Below are 20,062 nucleotides of genomic sequence, written 5' to 3' on the forward strand. Positions count from 1 at the left end.
ATACAGTTGCTTTCACAATCTATTGTAGCTATTACTACCTTTAAATAAAGGGCTACAAGGGCTTATGAATACTTTTTGATTTGAATAGTATTATGTTTCTTTTCCACATAGTTAGAATATGAGGTTAAACCTTAGAAATCTTCTAGTGAATTTACATGTAGTGAAATCTGCAATATTTCTGAGTAATATTATTACTGAATGTATTAGTGTAGCATCCAAAATCCAATTAAGAGTTAGTCCCATTGTGCTAAGGAATACAAATATGCAACTGTGAGCACTGTAGGAAGAAACAATGAACACAAATGCCATAATTTTATTAATTTAGAGGACCATCCAAGGGATACTCAATTAAACTTACTAGGGCAAGAACTCAGGTTCATATTAACAGAAAGGATACTCTTAGAAATTGAAATTTTAATGCATGTCTTTTTATCCTGCTATTGTGTAATTAAGGAAATGGAGTTAATGGCTTAATGTGATATAGTGGCACATTAAATAAAAGACTAAACCTGGTTGACCCTGAATAATCCAGTGGGACAGGTGCTCAAATTTGTTTCAGTTTATGGTTTCTATTTATTCAAAAACATAACTAAAAGGCATGTTTTTGCTGTCTTGGAGTCCACAACTTTTCTTTTCAGTACTACTACATTATCAAAGCCTGGAATCCAACTAGTAAATGGTGTGTAAGATTGTAATTTGAGGGAGAAAAAGTAGAAAAAACCTTAAATAGTTATATTTAATTTAATATTCATGCATTTAATTCTTTAAAATAATTGTAATTAAATAAAATATTTCTATATCTACTCTTATCTATCTTTTTGGATTTTTTGTCTAAAAAATATATTTTGTCTCTTAAAAGATATTAAATAGAAATGTAACTAAAACCTTTGAGATGCTGTTATGAGCAGGGACATTATTTTTCAGAATAATATGAACTACCATTAGTTTAGTACAATGTTTTAATATAACTTTTTATTTTTATTTTTCTTGTACTAACCATTTTAAACAGAAAAAATATTTTATTCTGAATTGTATTCAATGGGATCTTTGATTAGCACAAACTGCAAAGATTCCATTTCATTCTTATAAATGATTCTGCTTCTTCAAACCACCTTTTCACAAACTGTAGCTAAATCTATTCTACTAGAAACTAAACTTGAAAATGTTTTATTCAACGTTACATAAGATACTTCACTAGCTGGCATTTTCTCAGTCACATTAGTGTACTGATTTTTTTTCTACTAATGAATTTATCCTATGTGATAGATAGAAATGATAGATAGATAAATAAATTGATGGAGATTGATTGATAGATAGAGGTGGAAAGATAACAGTAGCAATAGCACTTAGACTTGTATACCTCTCCACAATGTTTTATAGCACTCTCTTAGCAGTTTACAACACCAGCCTGTTGCCCCCCCCAAATTTAGGTCTTCATTTTATTGACCTTGGAAATATAGAAAGCTGGTCATTATTTAACTTCTGGCAATGGGCAGAGTTAGCCTGTAAAAATGCATTCTAACCACTGTGACACCATGGCCTATAAATGGATGGATGGATGGATGGATCTCTCTCTGTGTGTACACACATACACACACAACACACATGTACATACAGAGAGGGAGAAGAGAGAGAGAAAAAATATTGAAATTTTTCTTTAAAATGTGTGGCACAATCATGCATGCATGGGAAAGGATTCAGAAAGAATATACCAAGAGACAAAATAATACAGAAAATAACATCTTATTTGGAAGACACACTAGACAACTCTGTATCAAAATTTGTATAACAAGGATAAATGTGTATGAAAATTTCTACAATTGCAAAGTAAATTATCTATCTACAGGTTTTTGTCCAGGCCAGAACCATGTTGGCTTGTATAATAAGGTTGTATTGTTTGCCCTCCATGGTGAGATACGGTTGGGCTTTGGAAGGGAAATAAATATACACACTTATACAAATCTAGAATTGGATTAATATTCTGTATACAGAAAATAACAAACAGATAAACTAATCTAATCTTGTGCTTACATGAATTCTGATTAGATCTGTAGGTAACAACTATAATGAACACCTGAAGTGTACATTATTTTTATTTTTAATTAGACAATATTCAATTTCCTGAGTATTTCTACCTGTGGTTTCTTTCTCTCCTTTATTTCTGATGTCTATATACATGATAGTTGGCATAAAATAAGAGGAAATTGTTATATTTTAAAAATTTAATGGTCTTCAGCCTTTTCAAGGTTTTCTAATATTTGGTACAACACAATGGATGCCAGTCACAACTAAATACTTATGACATCCAAGGAGATAAATGATATTGTTAAAAATTTCAGTTCTAAATAAATGCACAGAATGGCTGAATTCAGTGAAGAAAACAGTTATGGTACTTATAACTGTAAGAAACATAATATAAAAACCATGGGGTGCCAGGTTCAAGATTACACATTATATGATATGCTGCTAAAAGTAAAATAATAAGAGAAGCAAATAACAAGTTGGTTGCTAATGGAGGATATCGTATTTTTCTCCACAGTGCATAATCCATTTGAATCATTTATAATAAAGTATTATACCACAATAAATGTTAACAAAAATTAATTTTAGTGAGATACAAAGTTATTGGTATATGGAAAATAATTGAAATATTATTAGAAATGTATTTTGGTAATACATTGCATGATTCTGATTTCTTAAATATTATTAAAGTATTCTTAAGTGTTATATGTATGTATAATGTATAATATATGTATGTGGATATATCTATATCATCTATATCAATGGATGGATTGATGGATGGATAGGTAGATAGGTAGGTAGATAAGTAAACTGCACAGGATCAAGAAAAGCATCCCACAGGTAAAGATAATACCACCCCAAAAAATTCCTTTCACAGAGGCAGCCAACCGCCTTGGTAATCCCATGTCATACGCTAAATAAATAAATAAGGTAGTTAGGTAGACAGGCAGGCAGGCAGGCAGGCAGGCAGGCAGGCAGGTTGTTTTATTATTGTATTATTAACACTGTACGTGCACTGATTTTTGAAAGCTGCTTAGAAAAGCTTTCATTAATAACTAAATAAGTAGGCACCTTTTCCCTCACAGCTGACAAAGTTCTTTTGTTGAAAATTTTCATATTTTATGTGAAGAATATAAACCAATGGGTACCTTTAAAATACGCCATGATAAGAAAGTACCTTCACATCGTTTACTAAAGAGAATATGTTTGATTTGAGAAATACATATCTGAAAATTTTCTGGAAATTGTTTATTTGTCTTTCATTAAATCTTATATGGCCCAATTGTATGCTGTTATTATGACCTGAATACCAACAATAAAATACTGCTTTTTATTACACTGCCTATATTTCAAAATATCTTAAAATACTACTTTTTAAATATGTGTTGTTTAATATATTTCAAGATTATATTACCATACACTGTATACACTTCATTATCTAAAGGACTCATTCTGTGCTAACAACATAAATATATTTTTCAAATGTATTCAAAATAAAACAAAAGACTCAATACATGACCAGCTGAGTGAAGACAATAAAATGTTAATTAGTGAGAAGATTGCTTAACTTCTTTTTGGTTCAGTCTTGTTTAGCAAGAAAGCATTTATTTATTTATTTAAAAAGAAGGGGTATGAGTGACAAGTGCTTAGGGAAAACTCTTTTAATTTGAATTTATTTAATTCTGCAAAGTCAAATTAATAATGTTGTGTTTATTTGCATAAAAAATGTAAAATATACAACACAAAAGTCAAATTAAATAAGTGAAATAAAATCGTAACATAACAATAAGTCTATGTAATAAAAATGTAGTATAAACTATTGTAATATTGTATGTCAATAAACTGTGTAATAAGTTTAAAGTACTACAACATATGGAACAAAAATTCATATCACTAGAAACGAAATACTTTCTAGTATATGTTATATGCTGTTATTGCAGTATACTCCAGCTTTCTAATAGCTTTCAAAGTTTCCAATAATCCAAGTTTCAATATTCCATATTGTATTTTAAGATAGGTCTCCTCTGGCTAGTTTCGCGTCCGGTGATATGACATAGACCAAAAGAGGGACATTTTGTCTCATGATTTCAATTTGAAACATATTTTTTTCTGAAGTTTGCCTGCTTCTTTTATTACCACCCTTTTTCAAGGCAGTTAAAACAATTTTTATCTTACCAATTTGAACATTAGTAGTGACATCAGTCTGCTGTTTCAGTTTGGGCTTTTATTTTTAATGCTGGTTTGATCATACATGCATTTTTATGATTTCTCGGATGTTATTGTAGTATGTTTTATGGTTAAAATCTCTGGAAGCCTTGAGAGATATATGATATATAAATTCATTGTATTAATTAATAAACATCCACAATCTTCATAATAAACATCCTTCATCTTTATTCTTATGCCATTCCCATTTCATATGTTTTACAGTTTAAACTTTTTACCATAGCTAAAAATTATTATAGGAAAGCCTTTATCTTATTTGTAATAAGGAATTATGTCAACCTTACAATAAAGGTGGAATAGGAATGTACCATAGGTATTCAAATCCATGCAATGTGACGTTTGCATTCTTTATAATCCTGATATCAGTTCTACACAGCTGGATGAGATCAAGAAAGGAAGAACTAGGCATATTTCAATAATGTATATTTGATGCTAGTCTGGAGTAAATACAGAATGTTGGAAATTGTCACAGGAATTTTCCATGCTGTTTTATAGTGAGTTGATTAAGACAGAGTCTTTGAATGATATAAAATAAAGTGGAAAATAGTTCTTTCCACTTTATTGCCAATTGCATTAAATTGCAATTTATCAGGTATCAGATTTCAGTCTCTATAATTTGACATTTATTTATTTGTTTATTGTCTACTTACTTACTTACTTACTTACTTACTTACTTACTTACTTACTTACTTACTTACTATTCCTCTTCTTTTCCAGCCTCCTTATAATCTCTGGCACCTGAAATATAAGATGAAAATATTCGCAAACACATTACTGCATATTTATTAAATACAATTCCATTAATGCCGTCAAAGTTACTCTTCTAGACTTGTATTACTTGTTTTCACAATCTTTTTACTGTCATATACAAGCAACAGTTACATTATTTTTAATAGGTAATGAAGATTTGTGCTATTGCTTAAATAGTTCTCATAGTCTAAAGATGATGTCTAGTTCTTTCCTATGTTAAGGAATATTTCTGTTTGTAAAAGATAAGAGTTTTGTTTTGCCCTGGATAGTATTTTGGGCAGCATTAATTTCAAATATAAAATGGTTTTGCACAAAAAATGACTTCTTCTATCCTAAGTGTCACCAGTCTGATAAATTTTGGACCCTTAATATATTATCAGAAACAAAACAAATATCTGGAAATTTCATAATAAATCTTTTCAAGCAGGAATTTAATTATAAACTATATGAGTAATATATGAATCTGCAAATTTATTTGTTTAATTATACTTACATGTGTGCTGATCTTTCTATAGCAACTTTGAACAGTGAACAAATCAACAATAAACAACTGTTTATTTAGTTATTGAATGTATATATATATTACTGCCCATGTCAAGAAGTTGTCTCTGACTCTAACAATACTTAAAAACTGAATAAAAACAATATAATAAAATTGTAAATAGCATAAACAGTCAGAAAATATAAATAACAATTATCACAATAGTTACAATGATTAAAAAACAGGCTGAAACATAAATCTTAGTTACAAAATCAGATCTTCAAAGTCTTGAGAAGGGCCTGTAGGGTCAGAAAAAAAGTCTAATCTTCACAGGGATCATGTTACACACAGCAGGCACAATGACAGCAAAGACTCTCATCCTAGGTCCCACCAAATGATATCACATAATGGATACAACCCAGAGCATGCCTCTCCTGGTGAATCTAATCAAATGGGTAGATACAATAGGTAATTCTAAATCCACACTATGCAAACCTAAATTGCTACCATAATCAATAAATAAAATAACAATGAAAAAACTCACAATTTTTCACAACCCAAAGCTAATCTCCTGAATTATGTTCAGGAACATAATAAGCTCTTTAAATATCAAATCCAGTCAAATATCAGGGTATATAGTATTCCAAAGAGCAGAGCAAAGAATAATAAGCTTTGTTTGATGAAATCAGCAGCATAATTTTGTGGTCTGGTGGATCAGGTGGAAACAATCTGATAGAATGGTCCCATAAATAGCTCAATTCCATGCCATGTAGGGTTTTAGAGGTGACAGCCAGCAGTTTGTACACAGAAGCTCACTAGGAGCAACATGGCTCACAAAGCAAATATAAAACATGGAGTTACTTAAGTACATTCATACCTGCCCATGCCATATCAATCTGAATTGCAGTCTCTAGGCAGTGTTCAAGGACATTCCCCTGAACATAAAACACATGACCTCCAACCTCAACCTAGAAAGGCACCATAGTTAATGGTATTGAAGATAACTGATAGGTCAAAGAAAGTGAGGATGAATGCACTACTCCATTGCATTCCCATAAGAACTCTTTAGCAAAGAAAATCAATGTTGTTTTAGTTCTGTAGTCAGGTTTGAAACTTTACTGAAAGACATTCAAGTAATCCATTTTCTCCATAGGAGAACTAGAGCTTTACTAAACTGGGATTAATATAAGAAAGTATGATAACAGATTCTTGCAAATCTATTATGCTTTACATTATTTTCCTCTTATACCCAGATAATCAGGGAGATCCTCCCTGAGAGTCCTCAAGATATCATCTTGTTTCCTTAAGAAATGTTTCAGCCTTCTTGCTTAATACAATGCTTCTCAGCTATTTTCTTTCAGAAGTATCATCTCCTACAGGTAGCCTCAGCCATAATCTAAAGAACCCTGTCCTCTGCCTCATGATACACAGATCAAAATGATTTCAGAACAAATTAGATTTTTAAAGTTCCTATTGTTTCTTGAGTTCTTGATGGTACTTTGCATCCTTACAAAATTAGAAAATTAGCATGAAGATGAATATATTCATTAAAACGATGTATTTTAATATGTGTTTTACCACAACAGTTATTATTATCTTAGTTGTCAAAATTGTATAATGGTCTTTAAAGTAGTATATTTCTATGTTATTCATTGTTCTTCAATTGCACTAAATTACTCTGGTACAAGTATTAATATTTATGTTTTTAATCCATCTGATTACATATGCTGTGCTCTGAACTTTTCTTTGTATTCTTTACAGAAACTTCCGTTGCTGAAGATGTCCTTTGACAATCAACTGAAATTTTGACATGTTATTGTAGTAGATAATACATTTTGCAGAACATAACTATTTCAAGATTGTAGAAGCAAAATCACAGAAGACTGGTCATAGCAACAGGAAGAGCTTACAAAAAAGGGGGCACTGAGAAGGTTACAGTAGACTTCTGTTCAACATGAGTCATATCTAGATCATGACTCAGACAATTTTAATTTTAAAGAATTATCTTTAACCTTTTAACATATTTGGAGGAATGTATAACTCTTCACATCCAATTTTGCCTTATTAAATAATACTTGTTAAATAATACTTGCAAAGTATTAGTCTTTGTCCAATTATAAGTCACTTTTGACCTTGCTGAAACTAGCTTCCAAAAAGAGAAAAAGCTTAGCACTCACTCATTCATTATTGTTTCCTGGGCTAAACTTCCTAACTAATTAACCTTTGTAATGTAGAAAAAGTTACATATTAATGGATACTGCATAACTTCATTGACTCATTGTTATTAAATGCTCCTTACCTTACAATATTTTCAGTCATTCAAAAAATTCTCTCAGTACTTGACAAAGGGCTTTATATGACAACACCTTTTCATTTCCTATAAAAATGGAATCATAATCTCTTCTGCACACATTTATATAGAGATAACTTTATAACAATAACATAAACATGGCATAGGAATATTCATAGGAACATAGGAATATTGTCCTAGGTTTATTGGGACAACATAATTTTCTATACACATAAGTTCAAAAACTAATTATTTTTGAATCAGTCATCTTTGTAACATAGAAATTTTTAAGATATCCATTTTTGAATACTGTAGATATTATTAAATAAACATAAAATATAATTTTGCAATGGTACTGTGTATATTCTAACATAATACCTTAGACTTAAAGAGTTTGTCAAAGCATTACTAATAATATGCCCAAACTGTAAATTTGTTTTATGTATATCAGATATTCAAATGTATATAATACAATAGCAATATAATATATTACAACAATTACATACCACCCTGGAAAAGATTCTAATGCTAAGAAAAGTGGAAGAAAAGGCACGAAATCCAACATCAAGGTGGATGGAAACTATATTGAGTACACTATTTGAACATCTAGAAGATTAGGTTTGGCCTGGATCATCATGGAGAAAATGTATCTATGTCATTGCTAGGAGTTGAAAAACAACTTGATGGCATATAATCAATCCAATCAATCAATCACCAATTGATCAATGGATAATACCTTGGGCAGCTATTAACTAAAGATTATATCAATGCATTACAAAGAAGGGATTGACTTGTTTTATTTATTTATTTATTTATTATTTATTTATTTGATTTGATTTGATTTGTCAATCGCTTACAAGATACAGGTGTAAGAATAAATATAGTTTTGAATACATGAGATAGATACTTATAAGAAAAATAAAAAAACAATAGGACAGGGACGGTAGGCACGATTGGTGCACTTATGCACACCCCCTACAGGCCTCTTAGGAAGGGGTTAGGTCAATAGGAGACAGTCTAAGGTTAAATTTTGGGGGTTTTGGGGAAGAAACCACAGAGTCAGGTAGAGTATTCCAAACATTGACCACTCTGTTGCTGAAGTCATATTTTCTGCAGTCAAGTTTGGTGTGGTTAACCTTGAATTTGTATCTATTGTGTGCTCTTGTTATGATTGAAGCTGAAGTATTCATTGACAGGTAGGACATTGCAATGTATGATTTTATATACTATATTTAGATCGGACTGGAGGCAGCGTAGTTCTAGGTTTTCTCGGTCTAGAGTTTCAAGTCTGGTGGCATAAGGTATTCCGCAATGAGTAGAGGAGCAGAGAACTCTTCTTGTAAAATATTTCTGGACTTTTTCAATTGTGTTAATATCAGATACATGATATGGGTTCCAGACTGATGAGCTGTATTCAAGTATAGGTCTAGCAAATGTTTGGTATTCTCTAGTTAGTAGTGTGACATTACCAGAGAAGCAGCTACGTAGGATTAGATTAGCAACTCTTAATGCCTCTTTGGCTATCTAGTTACAGTGGGCTTTAGCACTTAGATCATTTGAGATGAGTACTCCAAGGTCCTTGACAAAGTTTGGATCCTCAACAAGATCTTGACTATTTAGCTTGTATTTTATTTTCTGATTTTTTCTGCCAATATGTAAGACAGAGCATTTATTTGTTGAGATTTGAAGTTGCCATTTGATTGACCATTCTGATACATAGTTGAGGTCTTTTTGGAGGGTAGTAGTATTGCCTGTGGTGTTGAATAGCTTTACATCATCAGTGAAGAGAATGCAGTTGCTCTTAATATGATCACAGAGGTCATTTATGTAGAGTATGAAGAGAGTTGGCCATAGAACACTGCCTTGGGGGACATGTTCGATGTCATAATCAGGGGCTCTGTAACATAGTAAAAACCGAAATGTGATATTTAAGGTCAGTTCACAGATAATGGTCTCAGGAGCAAGCTCTTGGGTAACTTGGATGTTTTTTAGATGTAAGGACTTTTTATAGAAGATAGCAACGCCACCTTCTCTACGGATTTCACGATTGTATCGGTAAACATGATAGTCTCTTACTGAGGTAATGGAGTCAGGGAGAGATGCCTTGAGCAATGTTTCAAAGACAAATATGATGTCGAATTTAGCTGTATTTAGTAAGAGGAGAAATTCAGGTATTTTATTTACAAGGCTTCTTGCATTGAGTAGCTTGCATTTAAGGCTCTAGGGAACCATAAGGCAGGAAAAGAAGTAATGGGTGTAAGCTTGTCAAAGGGAGATACAACCTAGAATTAACCTAGAATTAAGAAAAAAAATTTTGACAGTAAGAGCAATTAATCAATGGAATAGCTTGCCTCCTGGAGTTGTGGGTGCTTCATCACAAAGGGTTTTCAAAAATAAAATAAACACCCATTTGACTGAGATGGTTTAAGATTCTTTCCTAGAGCAGGGGATTGGCTAGAAGATCTATGAGGTCTCTTCTAGCCCTATGATGTCACGTTCATAAACTTGCTTATAAATTTAGAGTTGCTTATAAACTGTGCTCATTTAAATAAAGAAATGGCAAGTCAGATTATTCTGTTTAGTACTATTTGAAATATATTACCAAAGCCTGGATGAAGAAAAATAAAATCATTTCAGTATTAGAATTTTATAGAATTTTAAGAATATTACAATAATATTGAACTTCTTCATAAATTATCCTAATTTAAGATAGTTAGGAAACTGCTGCATTTACCACTACAAAATAATGTGAAATTGTGTTCTTACTATAAAAAGAATACTGAATTGTAATAAATAACAATTCTACCTTTTTTATAAACATAAATTATAAAACTTTAGCTACACATATGTTGACATTCATGAGTTAGGCACTAAATAATCACTTCTGTGTGCATGCTCATGCATGCGTGCTCGCGTGCCAGCACCCAGAAGGTAATGTGTAATGGGCCCGTCCAACCCCCTGCGCATGCACACGTGATCCCCTGCAGCACGCTGTGCATCTGCACATGGGCACACATTCCTCTTGCCGGATGCCCTGTGATCACCCCTGCAGCACGCTGCACGTCTCTGATCCTCTGTGTGCAATCCCCTTGCAGTGCGCAGCATATCTGGCCTGCGTGCTGTTTTTTCTTTAATAAAAAGAGAGAGGTGATCTCTTCTTTGCAATAAGGTAAATTCTAACAAAAGTACTGAAGTAATATTTCTTTGCATCAAAAACTGGAGTTGATTGTATGAATAATATTTCATTCATTTCATATGTAAAAATTAATGTTGTACTGGAATCTTATGCTGCAATATGTATTTTAGAAAATTATAAATTATAACAAAGAATTTACTTAAACAAAATTTAAATCTGTATTTTATCGATTTTTTTTTCCAGATATTAGGGTTTTTTTTTGGTAGAACTGGTGAAGCAATCTAAATGAATTCTGTTATGTTAGGTTCTATGTTCCATTTGTCATTTCTATATTTCTACATGTAAGTATTAGTAGGACAGGTCTGACCTTGATTAATTTTCTGATAACTTTACACTTTCATTGTTTGCAGTATAGATAGACAGCATAGTTATAAGGTATATACTTTTATATACAGTAGTTATAAAGTATAGTTATAAAGTAATGTCAGAAAAACATATATTCTCATATTAAAATAATTCTGATATGTTTTTGATAATAGATTCAAAGACTGGTTATAGAAATATTTATATATGTCAAATATGTTAAATATTTTTTGTTTAACCTCCGCTTCAATTGTTAGCCATCTAGAATTATATATATGAGGCTGCCATATACATTTATTAAATAAATAAAAATATTAAATAAACAAACAAGTGTACAGTAGTACACTGGTAGGTATACAAACTTTATACATGATTTATACTCTTTTCATAATCATTTAAATATTTGATTTTTTGTTGCTAACAAAATATTCAGTAGGATTTAGCTTTACCATTGATGGCTTGTGTACTGTTTTTGTTTTTTCATTGGATGCCTGCTAGCAACCTCCTGAAAATTATTGAGATTACATTTTCATGTAGTTACTACTAACCTTCCAACTGAGTTGCAATGCAGGTGAACGGTGAATACATGTTTGTGCTGTTACTATCACCATTTAAATATTCAGCATTTGCCACCATAAATGAAAACTAACTAATAAAAGGCAGAAGTTTGTGGTGCAAACATATGACTGAAAATTCTGCAATGATTTAAAAAAATGAGTTGAATCAGCTCATCTCTTTCAGTCAAATAGTATGGTAATGCTGTCCTTCGTTGATGCATTTGATAAATAACTCAAACCTGGAATTTAGTGGGATTCTACTGGTTCTGATCGGTTCTATAGAACCCCTTGTTAACTTTCTAAGCAGTTTGGAGAACCGGGAGTTAGAAGAAATTTCTTTTTGTTTTTTCCACCCTTATTACATTCTTGGCAGTATGCCTAGACTTACTGTCTCCAAAGCAGGTTTTTTTTTTTCCTTTCAAGATACTTTCTTAAAGGGGAAGGGTTGTTTTAAGCTTTTTACGCTACTATTGGGAGGAAATACTCCCCTGGAAATACAGCAGGCATGCAATGATCAGCACTTTGAAGAAATAATTGAATAAGGAAGCAGAGCTGCTAGAAATAAGCTTTTTAATGACAAGGAACAAAGATGAGTGACATTCAGCAAGGATTCTTGGCTAGCTAGAAAGATTGACATTCAAACCTGAGTTTACATACCCTTTCTGAGTTTTGGTCTAAAACTGGTTTTTGGTGAAATTTAATTCTGTCCTTGGTGATGTTTAATCCTGTGTTTATTGATGGAATAATTTCCTATTCAGCTTTGTTTGGAAGGAAAAAAGATTAATCTCTGTTCTTGAAAAGAAACTGGGTTGAGACATCTGGTTAGTTCCTATGTCTATTTGTTCTGGTAATTGGTTTCACAAGCAACAGCTACAGTTGTGATTTAATTATTTGTATTGTGTTTGCATTTTTTCCTGCCTCATGGTTTCTTTTCTATCTGGGAAGGGGGCCTTCCTTCACTACTTTAGTGGTATCTGGCACTGTCCTTTTGGGGTGTACTTCCAAGAGGCAGAATGCAAGCTTGGCACTGAATTTTTTACTGCCTTCCTGGGGGACATGTGACCTTTCCTTAAATGGATGATTTCCTTAGGATATCTTGTGAGGTGAGTGAGACCAACTGGTATCTTTAACTGGTGCAAATGGATCTAACGAATGCTTTTCCTGAGTGTGCTCTTTCTGGAGAGCTTTCTGACCTCTCTGCTAAAGGGTTTCACTTTATGAGCAAGAGATGATTGCTGATAGTTATCATTGCATTTTAACTATTTTAATTCCTCAAGGTGCTCTGGCACCCTGCCTGATTTGTAACTCTGGCTTGTAGTTATTTTTAATCTAATGATTGGTATTTTGGGCAGCTGCTTTTTCAAGCAAAGAAGTTATTTTGTATTTTTGTACAGGTAATCCTTGACTTACAACAGTTCATTTAGTGACCATTCAAAGTTACAATGGCACTGAAAAAAGTGACTTATGACTGTTTTTCACATTTATGACCATTGCAGCATCCCCACAGTCACAAGAGGCCAAGCAAGGAGAAGCGCCCTTTAATGTGAATGATGTTGAGTTGGCTATGCCCACCTAGTCACCTGACCACCAAGCCACACTCACCAACTAAGCCATGCCCACAGAACTGGTTGTTAAAAATTTTGAATCCCACCCCTGAATAACATATACTAGAAAACTGATAATTATATTATGCCAATTACAGCTTTTGAGTCATTGAGTATAATGAATTATAGTAGTGATAATAAGGGCAAATCACAATTGGCAGGGTTTCAGGTCCAAGAAGAACTACAACAACCATTTTAAGCTTGCATGGTTTCCAGTTCTAAAGACTTCTATGACCATAGCTCCTAGATGCAAATTTCCTCTGTCTTTCTATATAGGTAAAAGAAAAGAGAAGGAGGATAGAATACAACATTCCTATTTAAGATAACTATCAACTGGATTGGAAGGAGAATACCAAATATTCAGCATAAGTAGACTATTTTGTGCCTGAGTTTCAAGGTGAATATAGTAAGTTTGGGCTTTAGATTGTGAAACAAAGTAAAAATAATTCTTCAAATAAAATTTAATTCATGGTAATGGAAATCTTATTTTGACTTTGCCTTTTGATGTTTTCTGGTGACTTCCTTCCAAGCCTAATCAGTTTTGACCCTGTTTTGTTTTCATGATCAGTCAAGCTATATACAGCTGTCCTGTTTCCTCACTGTTCCAGTAATCTTCTGTAAGGAAATAATGACAAACATACACATTTTATATAAAATATAAATATTATTATAGGGGGTACACAGAGGTCTCTTATTTCAGCTAACAAGCTAGGTTTGTTTGTATGTTATCAATGATCAATCAAAAGTTCCAACTTCCAAATACATCCACTGGGCTTTTGAGGTTGCACTTTATGCATGTAGTAGGACAAGGACTAAGACATATATGCATTCTGAAATTCATTAAGATGTTAATCAGGTTACCATATTTTGAAAGAAAAAAAAACTTCTCTTTTTCATATTTGCTTTGATTGCATACCTTATCAACAAAATAATATTAAATTATTTAAATATAATATACATCAGGTATAATAGTTTCAGAAAACTTTTAATCCAATCTAAAAGTTGCTAAATTATTTAACATATTTGACATTTTTGTCTTAAAATTATATTACTGGGCTGGCATCCAAAATATCACAATTTAAATGAAGAAGGGGAAAATGGGATGAAATGTTTTCATACTTTGTATTTTATTAATCAGCAATTTAGTTTTAAAATTGCAATTATATACCATTTTACAAAATACAATAGAATTCCAGCGCCATTGCTTTTACAATGAATTGTTAGTAAGAAGGCCTTTATAGAAGAAGAGAAACAAAAGAACAGAAATTCCCTGAGGCTTTTAGTTTCAGTTCCCTGAAGATTCAAATAATTGGGACATTATTTGCCTCACTGCCTAATTGAAGAGTATTTATAAATTGCTTCCTATATTTCTGGTTGCCTTAATGGGCACTATTTGAGGAAGAGAAGATTCAAACTTTGCCTTTGCCTAACTCTAAACTTTAATCTAAATCAGTCATATTGGATATGAATTCTGGATGTTGCAGTTCCAAATTATACAGAGGATTCCAGACTCTATGTATGCTATATTAATGTTTTTCCTCTTGTGGGAAGAATATTGAGGACGTTGCATTTATGGTCATCTTTGTGATAACTCTTATAGTTTTGTTAATATGGAACAGGAACTTTTTTTCTTAATTTCTGTAAGGTACCAGTTTGAATTTTCTAGATTATAGCTTGGATATTTCTAAATGTTTGTATATGTCTTCATTTATTTTTCAAATACAAATAGCAACTTCACCTGAAATAAATCTGTACTAAATAGTAAATCTATTATCTAATCAATATGTGTAGGCTAAAGAAAACAAGATTTTAAATTAAAATTCATTATGAACTATACATTTTTTATAGTGTATGGTCCTGTTCTTTTTCTTTAAAAGAGAAGGTTATTTTGACGAACTTTTCCTATTTTAAACTGTAGGAAATTATTTGGCATGGACCTACTGAACTTGAAGCAGAAATTAAACTCAACCACCAGAGACTCTTTAAGTAATGAATTATTTAGTTTCATAGCTTATCAGCATCCCTAGTTTACCTACAAATTAAACTAGTTCTATTTACAAAGAACATAGTTGTATTGCAAATATATTTTTACAAAACTAAGTTAATGGTTATTAACTTAGATAGATTTAAATGATAATTGGATAAATTTATGAAGGCAAATTCTATAAAAACTCCTGTATGTGAATACTCAATAATTGATCTTGAGGACTCATGCTACTTACAGGTGATACAAATACAATTACAGGAAAATGAATAATGTAAGATATGCCCATTGCTACTCTAAACATCCCAGAGCCAGCAAAGAATTGCCATGGCCTGAACCAACCAACTTCATTAATCAAGTAATGAAGAACCTGAATAAGATTATATTATTGATAATATAATAACTTAATATTGTATCTTTGTTGCTCCATTTTGATATATTTATCACAATCTTTCAAAACAAACTATTATTCTATGTCATGTTTACTGGTATGGGTGATGCTCTGGTGGGAAGAGCTTAATCTGTATATTTTATATCATTGATGGCTAATATTTTTAAACCAGAGACATTTTCAAACAAAACAATTTTAAATGATGTCTTTCTTTTCTTTAGAACTTGATATTATGTAAATTTAATAATTGAGAATCTTGGCAATGGAAAAAAATTAAATAAGGGCGGGTTCCTTAATTATTCTGTAATGTTATATATTTGCCTGGAAATGTTTTTTAAAATTTCAGAAAAAACAATGAGAAATCAAAGTAGTAAGTATTATTACTATCAAAGAAAGAGAGACAGAAAAAAGCAAATAACAGTAAAAAAAAGGAAATATAACAAGTGTAATCCAGTCAAGATATAATACTAAGATGCATTCTACATATGTAGTATGTAGCACTGGTATATACTGGTAGTAATGTAGTAATAAGGAAATATAATGATAATAATGATCCACTGGGCACTATGTAAAAAAATGCGATTTACCTGTATCCGAAAAGTCATGGAAACACAAAGTTGTTTTCAAAACTTTCAAGATGGGATGGTGAAGATGTGGGACTTTTGAATACAGACAGATCATCATTTATAACACACCATACCAGATATCACAATAATTAAAAACTGAAGCATACAGTTTATTGATTTTGCTGTACCAGGAGATGCCAGAGTTGAAGAAAAAGAACTAGAAAAAAATCATGAAATATTGCGATCTGGCCATCGAAACTACCTGATTATGGATCAAACATGTGACAGTAATACCCATTGTCATCGGGACACTTGGCACCATTTTCAAGATTTTTACACAGTACATCAAGAAATTGCAGCTTCTTGCACTAAGACCAGCAGAACTGCAAAAAACTGCGCTACTCGGAACATCGTATATTTTAAGAAAATACTTGGTCGATACCTAGGATGCTGGCAGCAACCCGTATCAATTATCAGTGCCAGTTAATAATATTTGTGATACATTTTTAAATGTTCAGTTGACTGAGTTGCATGTTTAATGGACAAAATATAATAATAACAACAATAACAACAACAGTAATAATAATAATAATAATAATAATAATAATAATAATAATAATAATAATAATAATAATGATAATGATAATAATAATAATAATAATAATAATAATAATAATAATAATAATGACTTCGCCATCAAAGCTACATGATACCCATTGTCATTGGGGGACTTGGTACCATGTCCAAGAAATGTAAAATACATCAAGAAATTGCAGCTTCCTGCTGTAGCACGAGTGGAGGCTGCAAAAAACTGCACATTTTAAGAAGATACTTGGTTGATATCTAGGATGATATTTGTGATACATTTTTAAATTTTCAGTTCACTGAGTTTCATGTGTAATAAATAAAAGATAATAATAGCAACAACAATAATAATACACTTTGCTGACTTCAAAGAAATATAGTAATTCTTGAGATGTAAATATCATTGAAATATAGAAATATCTCATTGTCTGTTTTTGATTTCATATTCATCTTAACCTGCACTATTTTGAGAGAAAAGTAATATCAAATTATTTCTTTGCATATATAAACACAAATTTAATTCAAAGACCTATCATATCTATCTATCTATCTATCTATCTATCTATCTATCTATCTATCTATCTATCTATCTATCATCTACCATTTATTGGTAGATGCATATTGCCCAAGAGATGTAGTTTAATCTTTTTTATAAATTAATTATACAAAAATTACAATCCTCAAACACCCCTATTGAAGTCAAGGACAAGTTATAGTTTTGTAATGGTTTAAATGATCGCAGCAATTTACATTAAATTGGTGACAGCTAATTTTATATTGAGTGGTACTGCTTTCCTCGCAAAGCTGACTTGCCTTTTAATAACAGCTTTTCCACTGTTTCTTTTTTCAAGAGAATAAATCTAAATCAGGAGGTATTTGAACTCTTGATTTAGATATTTTTAAATAAAAAAGGATTTACTCAAAACTGCTGAGGTGGTTAATCCACTTATGTTGGGTTTTATAGCTAAGGCTTTGCATTCTGATCTGCCTTTTCTCTTTGGGTGTACTCTTAATAAATAGCTGCATGTGCTTTTCAAGTTTCAAATAAATATTTTAGGATTCAAATTTACAGTATGTAAAATAGTATGTTATCCTATTCACCAGCAAGTCAGCCTTATCAGGGGGATCTAGGATATAAACACTCTGTCACTTCTCAAACTTTATTCTTCTCTGTTCTGGACCTGTAATCCCATCAGAATCTCCATTTGTTTCCTTCTAGTTAAAAAGGTCAAGTTACTGATGATTGAATTGCTTCTAAAATAGACAATATTAATTTGATCAGACAAATCAATTGATACAATACATTATTCCAAATGTTCACCTTCTTCAATAACTGGTGAATCAAAGAATGTACAGGAATGCAGAATGTCCAATATCCACGATCTTCTTCCTTCATTACTTTTGTAGGCCCCGCCAATAGATATTGAAGGTCTTTATATAAAGCAGAAAGCTTGATATTATAAATAAAATAAAGAAAAGGGGGGGACCAAGATTGAAAACAAGCTGAAATCCTCATGAAAAAAGCATCAGCGTGGTACTATGAGAAAAGGCTGAAATGAAATGGAATAGAATGGTTATAGCAGAGTACTTTGGAACATGCTATCTATATTCCAGATGAATTTAGACCATTGGCAACTATATAAGGAGCAGGACGAGATTAATATTCCAGGCTTTCAGACTCATGTGGAACATCCTCACAGAACTTCTCTTGAAAAGATACACAGATAGACAGAAAACACCTGCATTATTAATACAAAATTTTAAGTCTTGTTATTCCTTTTTATGTATATTAAATACAATGAACAGTGCTTATTTGGCATTCTCTTATCAGTTGTCTTCCAGAAATCTGCTGGGAATTGCAGTACAAAGATATCTGGTGGAAAAGAAGATGTGAATGCACATAATTATGCCCAGGGGTGGGATTCTACCGGGTCCGGCCAGTTTGGGAGAACTGGATGTTAATTGTATATCCAGTTTGGGGAACCGGTAGTTCTGAAGCCCAGCTGGCCCTGCCCACCCCGCTCCTCCCAGAAGTCGCCATGTGCCTGGTTTTGGCTCCCAGGTAAGTGTAGGGAAGCTTGCAAAGCCAAAAATGGGGTGGGGGCGTGGGTGTGCACCCCTTCCCTTCTCCCCCATGCTGTTTTGGGTCTTCTAAGGCTCCAGGGAGAGGCAAACTGATCACCTAATTGAGCAGCCCATTTTTAGCATAGCAAGCTTCCCTGGAGCCTTAAGAGAACAAAACCAGCATGCGGGGGGAGTGTGCGCTAGGAGGTGTGGAGGGTAAAAGCTGGGGGGCTGCAGGGGGTGCCCCCTGTACCCCCCACTGCACCCTCTCTCCGCCTGCCATTTTGGGTCTCCTGAGGCTCCAGGGAGGCTTGCTGTACTAAAAACAGCCTTTTTTTTTTTTTTGCTTTGGGGGGTGCAGGAGGAGTGCTGCCTGTCACACACCCCTGGCCATACCCACCCATTAGAGCAGAGAATGGGGTGCTCAATCAGGTGATTAGTTTGCCTCTCTCACTGGAAGGCTGCCTGCTCTCCCTCCCACCGGCCAGCATGTAAGGGTTTGCACCAAGACTGCTGACAATTCAGTTTGTTCCTGCCCTCAAACAGTAAAGGTTCTCCGGCAGTTAGGCTTGCAATTGGCTTGCAACAACTGAGTTCCAGGTTCTTCCTCCTCCTGCTCCTTTTGCTATGGCTGTTTCTGCCTCCCCCGCCTCTTCCTCCTCTTCCTGCTTCCTGTTTCTCCTGCTACCTCTTCTTCCTTCCTCTCTTCTTCCCCATTTTTCTCCTCTCCGCCTCCCAGCATTGCAACTGGGCTTGCATTCTCTTCCTGCACCTGTCCAAGTTTGCAAGACCAACACGCAGCAGCCCAGCTTGCAACAAAGTGCTTTCCCAAAGCCTTGTTGGAGGGAAACAAAGTATGTGTGTGGGGGTGAATGTTACCTTAAGTGCTGGGTCTCCAAGGGAATCCCTCTCTTGTTTGCACCAAGACTGCTGACAAGTCTCTGTCTCTGCCTCTCCCACTTCTTCTCTCTTTTGAATGGTTTTGTCAGCACTTCCTCAACATGCTGGATCTTCGATTTTGCTGGAAGGGTGAGTAAGAATTG

Source organism: Pseudonaja textilis, chromosome 7, assembly GCF_049901715.1.
Source record: "Pseudonaja textilis isolate UNSWEBS1 chromosome 7, rPseTex1.2, whole genome shotgun sequence".
NCBI lineage: Eukaryota > Metazoa > Chordata > Lepidosauria > Squamata > Elapidae > Pseudonaja > Pseudonaja textilis.